The following is a 6,821-nucleotide window of genomic DNA, read 5'->3' on the forward strand; positions in this document are numbered from 1 at the left end:
GTCCCTCGGCTCCATGAACTCACATCTCCTAACTGATGACGATCTTTTGCTCCTCTGCCAACCTCATAAAAAATTGGGTCGTGAATGGCTGTTTGGTAGGAATTTTAAAGGATTTGGATTTTTAAGGCGAATGTCGTTGTGTTCGCTAATTTCTAATGCAGAGCGAGCCTCGCACTAATAGCTTATATAGGAGAGGTGGTTGCCGCGAGCCTCTCCCGTGCCCCCCTCATTGATTCAACGCTGGTGTCAAGGCGGATGGATATGTCAGATTTTGAAATGGTGGATGCCGATGTTGAATCAATTAGAGGGGCATGAAGCCCACCCCGGATGTGCTATTCCTCGACTCTCCTTTAGATCATGTTTTCTTGTCACTCAGCTGGAGAAATTTCGGAAAAAGGTTTGGCAACGGTTGCCATCCCTCACCGCGTCTACTTGGTGATTTTAAAACTCGATCTAAAACGGGAGCCCTCGTCTAGTAGCTCCGTCCGATGTTGCTCGGGTATTGCATAAAATTATGCCATCAGTGCGAATCCCCCAATGAATGCCTATGCTTGGACCCTCTCTTAGATCACCTTCTTCGATCACTTGACCGACGTAACTACGGAAGAGACTTGGTAGCGGTTGCCATTCTACAGCGCGTCTGTTCAGCGATTTTGAAGTTGATCTAATGGCAAGCCCTTGTCTCTAGCCATGAGGTGGGTGCTTGGCGCTCTAGCAAAATTTTTTGCGTGCCTATCATGGCTACAATGGGAGAGGTGGTTGCCGTGAGCCTCTCCCGTGCCCCCCTCATTGATTCAATGCCACTGTCAGGGCGGATGGATATGTCGGATTTTAAAAAAAGGTGGACGCCGACGTTGAATCAATTAGAGGGGCATGAAGCCCACCCTCGAGGGTGCTATTCCTGGACTCTCCTTTAGATCATGTTTTCTTGTCACTCAGCTGGCACAATTTTGGAAAAAGGTTTGGCAGTGGTTGCCAGCCCTCACAGCGTCTACTCGATGATTTTAAAACTCGATCTAAAATGGGAGCCCTCGTCTAGCACCTCCGTCCGGTGTTGCTCGGGTATTGCATAAATTTATGCCATTGGCGCGAATCCCCCAACGAATGCCTACGCTTGGACCCTCTCTTAGATCACCTTCTTCGATCACTCCACCGACGCAACTACGGAAGAGACTTGGCAGCGGTTGCCATTCTACAGCGCATCTGTTCAGCGATTTCGAAGTTGATCTAATGGCGAGCCCTTGTCTCTAGCCATGAGGTGGGTGCTTGGCGCTCTAGCAAAATTTTTTGTGTGCCTATCGCGGCTACAAGGGGAGAGGTAGTTGCCGCGAGCCTCTCCCGTGCCCCCCTCATTGATTCAATGCCGCTGTCAGTGCGGATCGATATGTTGGATTTTGAAATGGTGGATGCGGACGTTGAATCAATTAGAGGGGCATGAAGCCCACCCTTGAGGGTGCTATTCCTGGACTCTCCTTTAGATCATGTTTTCTTGTCACTCAGCTGCCGCAATTTCGGAAAAAGGTTTGGCAGCGGTTGCCAACCCTCACCGTGTCTACTTGGTGATTTTAAAACTCGATCTAAAACGGGAGCCCTCGTCTAGCACCTCCGTCCGGTGTTGCTCGGGTATTGCATAAATTTATTCCATCGGTGTGAATCCCCCAATGAATGCCTACGCTTGGACCCTCTCTTAGATCACCTTCTTTGATCACTCGACCGATGCAACTACGGAAGAGACTTGGCAGCGGTTGCCATTCTACACCGCGTCTGTTCAGCGATTTCAAAGTTGATCTAATGGCGAGCCCTTGTCTCTAGCCATGAGGTGGGTGCTTGGCGCTCTAGCAAAATTTTTTGTGTGCCTATCGCAGCTACAACAAGAGAGGTGGTTGCCAAGAGCCTCTCCCGTGCCCCCCCTCATTGATTCAACGCCGCTGTCAGGGCGGATGGAAATGTCAGATTTTGAAACGGTGGACGCCGACGTTGAATCAATTAGAGGGGCATGAAGCCCACCCTCGAGGGTGCTATTCCTGGACTCTCCTTTAGATCATGTATTCTTGTCACTCAGCTGGCACAATTTCAGAAAAAGGTTTGGCAGCGGTTGCCAGCCCCTCGCCGCGTCTACTCGGTGATTTTAAAACTCGATCTAAAATGGGAGCCCTCGTCTTGCACCTCCGTCCAGTGTTGCTTGGGTATTGCACAAATTTTTTCCATCGGCGTGAATCCCCCAATGAATGCCTACACGCTTGGACCCTCTCTTAGATCACCTTCTTCGATCACTCGACCGACGCAATTACGGAAGAGACTTGGCAGCGGTTGGCATTCTACACCGCGTCCGTTCTGCGATTTCGAAGTTGATCTAATGGTGAACCCTTGTCGATAGCCATGAGGTGGGTACTTGGCGCTCTAGCAATATTTTTTGCGAGCCTATCACGGCTACAATGGGGGAGGTGGTTGTCGCGAGCCTCTCCCGTGCCCAGCTCATTGATTCAACGCCGCTGTCAGGGCGGATGGATATGTCAGATTTTGAAACGGTGGACGTCGACGTTGAATCAACTAGAGGGGCATGAAGCCCACCCTTGAGGGTGCTATTCCTGGACTCTCCTTTAGATCATTTTTTCTTGTCACTCAGCTGCTGCAATTTCGGAAAAAGGTTTGGCAACGGTTGCCAGCCCTCACCGCGTCTACTTGGTGATTTTAAAACTCGATCTAAAACGGGAGCCCTCGTCTAGCACCTCCGTTCGGTGTTGCTCGGGTATTGCATAAATTTATGCCATCGGCGCAAATCCCCCAACGAATGCCTACGCTTGGACCCTCTCTTAGATCACCTTGTTCGATCACTCGACCGACGCAACTACGAAAGATACTTGGCAGCGGTTGCCATTCTATAGCGCGTCTGTTCAGGGATTTCGAAGTTGATCTAATGGCGAGCCCTTGTCTCTAGCCATGAGGTGGGTGCTTGGCGCTCTAGCAAAATTTTTTGCGTGCCTATTGCAGCTACAATGGGAGAGGTGGTTGCCGCGAGCCTCTCCCGTGCCCCCCTCATTGATTCAACGCCGCTGTCAGGGCGGATGGATATGTCAGATTTTAAAAAAAGGTGGACGCCAACATTGAATCAATTAGAGGGGCATGAAGCCCACCCTCGAGGGTGCTATTCCTGGACTCTCCTTTAGATCATGTTTTCTTGTCACTCAGTTGGCGCAATTTCGGGAAAAGGTTTGGCAGCGGTTGCCAGCCCTCACTGCATCTACTCGGTGATTTTAAAACTCGATCTAAAACGGGAGCCCTCGTCTAGCACCTTCGTCCGGTGTTGCTCGGGTATTGCATAAATTTATGCCATCGGCATGAATCCCCTAATGAATGCCTACGCTTGGACCCTCTCTTAGATCACCTTCTTCAAACACTCCACCGACGCAACTACGGAAGAGACTTGGCAGCGGTTGCCATTCTATAGCGCGTCTGTTCAGCGATTTTGAAGTTGATCTAATGGCGAGCCCTTGTCTCTAGCCATGAGGTGGGTGCTTGGTGCTCTAGAAAAATTTTTTGCGTGCCTATCGCGGCTACAAGGGGAGAGGTGGTTGCCGCGAGCCTCTCCCGTGCCCCCCTCATTGATTCAACGCCGCTGTCAGAGCGGATGGATATGTCGGATTTTGAAATGGTGGACGCCGACGTTGAATCAATTAGAGGGGCATGAAGCCCACCCTCGAGGGTGCTATTCCTGGACTCTCCTTTAGATCATGTTTTCTTGTCACTCAGCTGCTGCAATTTTGGAAAAAGGTTTTGCAGCGGTTGCCAGCCCTCACCGCGTCTACTTTTTGATTTTAAAACTCGATCTAAAACGGGAGCCCTCGTCTAGCACCTCCGTCTGGTGTTGCTCGGGTATTGCATAAATTTATGCCATCGGCGCGAATCCCCCAACGAATGCCTACGCTTGGACCCTCTCTTAGATCACCTTCTTTGATCACTTGACCGACGCAACTACGGAAGAGACTTGGCAGCGGTTGCCATTCTACACCGCGTCTGTTTAGCGATTTCGAAGTTGATCTAATGGCGAGCCCTTGTCTCTAGCCATGAGGTGGGTGCTTGGCGCTCTAGAAAAAATTTTTGCGTGCCTATCGCGGCTACAACGGGAGAGGTGGTTGCTGCGAGCCTCTCCCGTGCCCCCCCTCATTGATTCAACGTCGCTGTCAGGGCGGATGGAAATGTCAGATTTTGAAACGGTGGACGCCAACGTTGAATCAATTAGAGGGGCATGAAGCCCACCCTCGAGGGTGCTATTCCTGGACTCTCCTTTAGATCATGTATTCTTGTCACTCAGCTGGCGCAATTTCGGAAAAAGGTTTGGCAGCGGTTGCCAGCCCCTCGCCGCGTCTACTCGGTGATTTTAAAACTCGATCTAAAATGGGAGCCCTCGTCTTGCACCTCCGTCCGGTGTTGCTCAGGTATTGCACAAATTTTTGCCATCGGCGTGAATCCCCCGATGAATGCCTACACGCTTGGACCCTCTCTTAGATCACCTTCTTCGAGCACTCGACCGACGCAACTACGGAAGAGACTTGGCAGTGGTTGCCATTCTAAAGCACGTCTGTTCAGGGATTTCAAAGTTGATCTAATGGCGAGCCCTTGTCTCTGGCCATGAGGTGGATGCTTGGCACTCTAGCAAAATATTTTGCGTGCCTATCACGTAAAGCAGGTTATCGTTCCAATGTGTCATCGGGGGATGCCTTGGAAAGTGGCCTTTCAAGGCCGAGCTCGCGTCTAGCCCTTGGATTGTGCGTCGCATCACAAGTGAATGGGGAGATCTCTCTGTGAATGGCAGCATGGTGATTGCAAGAGAAAATTGACTTAGTCGGAGCATTGGCCTCGGGCCATTGTGACAGCCTTGCAATTTCTCTTTAATTGCAACCTATGTTTGCGTAGTAGCAGAGTTTGCATGTAAGATGGGCCTTGTTCTTGAGAGTTCTAGGAGATGACCTTCGAAACTTTTGGATTGGGCCCCTTCAAGGTGAAATTCATCCAGCTGATCGGATGAAGCTCGATGTGCTTGTATCTATTCCGAGATAGTAATGATGGTCATTAATCTGTGGCGGTGAGTATTATCCCATTCGGTAATCACAATGGTGGAGCTGGTGGGAAGTACTTGTCGCTTTGTTTTGATGGATATACCCTATATGTAGGTGTCTACACGGTTTACAACACACTGCACATTTGGTGTTCGATTCTAAGATGCGCTTGTTGCTGAGTGTGTATGGAGTTGTATCTTTTAGCCAAGGGCTCCGTCTCATTGGCACATTCTATCATTGCATTTTTATCCTGCCCGGACGGCAAGAAGGAAAGAGATGGTTGCACGGGTGCATTGCTCGACGTCCCTAATTTCATCAAGGGTCCACTCTCCACCCTAAGTTTTTTGCCAATCTGTAGAGCCTTGGGATTGAGAGGGGGGCCGGCGAAAGGTCTGGTTGCCACATAATTTATTCGCTAGTGCATTCTCGGTGTGTGCTCGCCTCTTCACTATCTCATCCCACAGAAGTGCATGGCACTGTCGTGACAGCCTTTGTGGTCCGGGCTAGTAGAAGCGTAGAGTATTACCGATAATTTTTGTTTGGATGCGGAAACTCTCCATGCCCTATCCTGCCCTATGCGATCCGAACGGCTGCGGCTCATGGGTTCTACGGGAGATACTCTTCTTCAGCTCCCCCCTAAAGAGAGCGTTCGGTGTTTGCATTGTGTGGACAAAAAGCCCAAGGCGTTTCATCTCTCCCTTCAGATGCAAAATTCTGGGAGGGCTTGTCAAAGTATGGCCATTTGTACGGGGTGCACCAAAAAGCGTGTAGGGGGCATATGCCTGGGAAATGGATGTCTCTAAGTGTCCTTACCCGGTCGCATGCGCGGTGTACATCTTTGCATTACGACCCTGCTGCGAGCATTTGTGATTCGAGCATTTTGGGGGAACGGGTTTCGTACGAGATGTTCTTCTTAGGCTCCTGCGAACCAGAGCGCTCATCTTTGCAATGCTTCGACAAGTGCAGGCCCAACGTGTCTATCTAGGGGAAGAAATTGCACGAATGCTTTTTGCCGAGATGTGGGTGCTCGCGGGTGGTTCCCTCGCGGTGCCAGTTCTTCGGTATGTGCATGTGCATGAGATTGAAGCTTGTCCGACAACGCTAGTGTGAGTGTTCAGCCATAGGAACTTTTCTGTACCTGCGCTGGCAGATCACGTGTCATGGGGAATGGTTAGCGAGGCTGTGCTGGGAAAGGAGATATTTGCCAGAGATATTTGACATGTCCGTGTATGTGGGCAGGCTCTCATCACCTATAAATGTGTGGAGGGGGTGTTGTTATACACAATGCCCTCAAGTGGCCTTATAATTGAGGTGGTCACGTGCACAGTGATGCCCCCGCCAATCGCATAACCAACCATGTTTTTGACTTGCACGGCCCTTCACCGTTCAGCACGGTGGTCTTTGTTGGCACTTCGGCAACTAGCTCTTCGTCATGGGAAAATGTTTGTTGCGATCGAGAAGGATTTTGTCTGTGCGGGCGCACCTCAATAGGTGTGTAGGAGGCATATGCCTGGGAAATGGATGTCTCTGAGTGGCCTTACAATTGAGGTGGCTACGTGCACGGTGCATCTCGTACAGACTCGAGGCTTCTTTCCGAGTAGTGGCGACAGCGAGTTCGAGGGTAAAGGGTTCTGTACGGGATGTTCTTCCCAGGTGCCTATGAACCGAGGCTCCCTGTTCGGCCCTCTCCGGTTGACGATGGGACACTTTCCTCTTGTGCGAAATCTTTGAGCGTTGCGAGTCCTGCATGTGCTATGAACGTCA

Source organism: Cupressus sempervirens, chromosome 2 (genome assembly GCF_028749045.1).
Source record: "Cupressus sempervirens isolate cs-2001-9-10 chromosome 2, ASM2874904v1, whole genome shotgun sequence".
Classification (NCBI taxonomy): domain Eukaryota; kingdom Viridiplantae; phylum Streptophyta; class Pinopsida; order Cupressales; family Cupressaceae; genus Cupressus; species Cupressus sempervirens.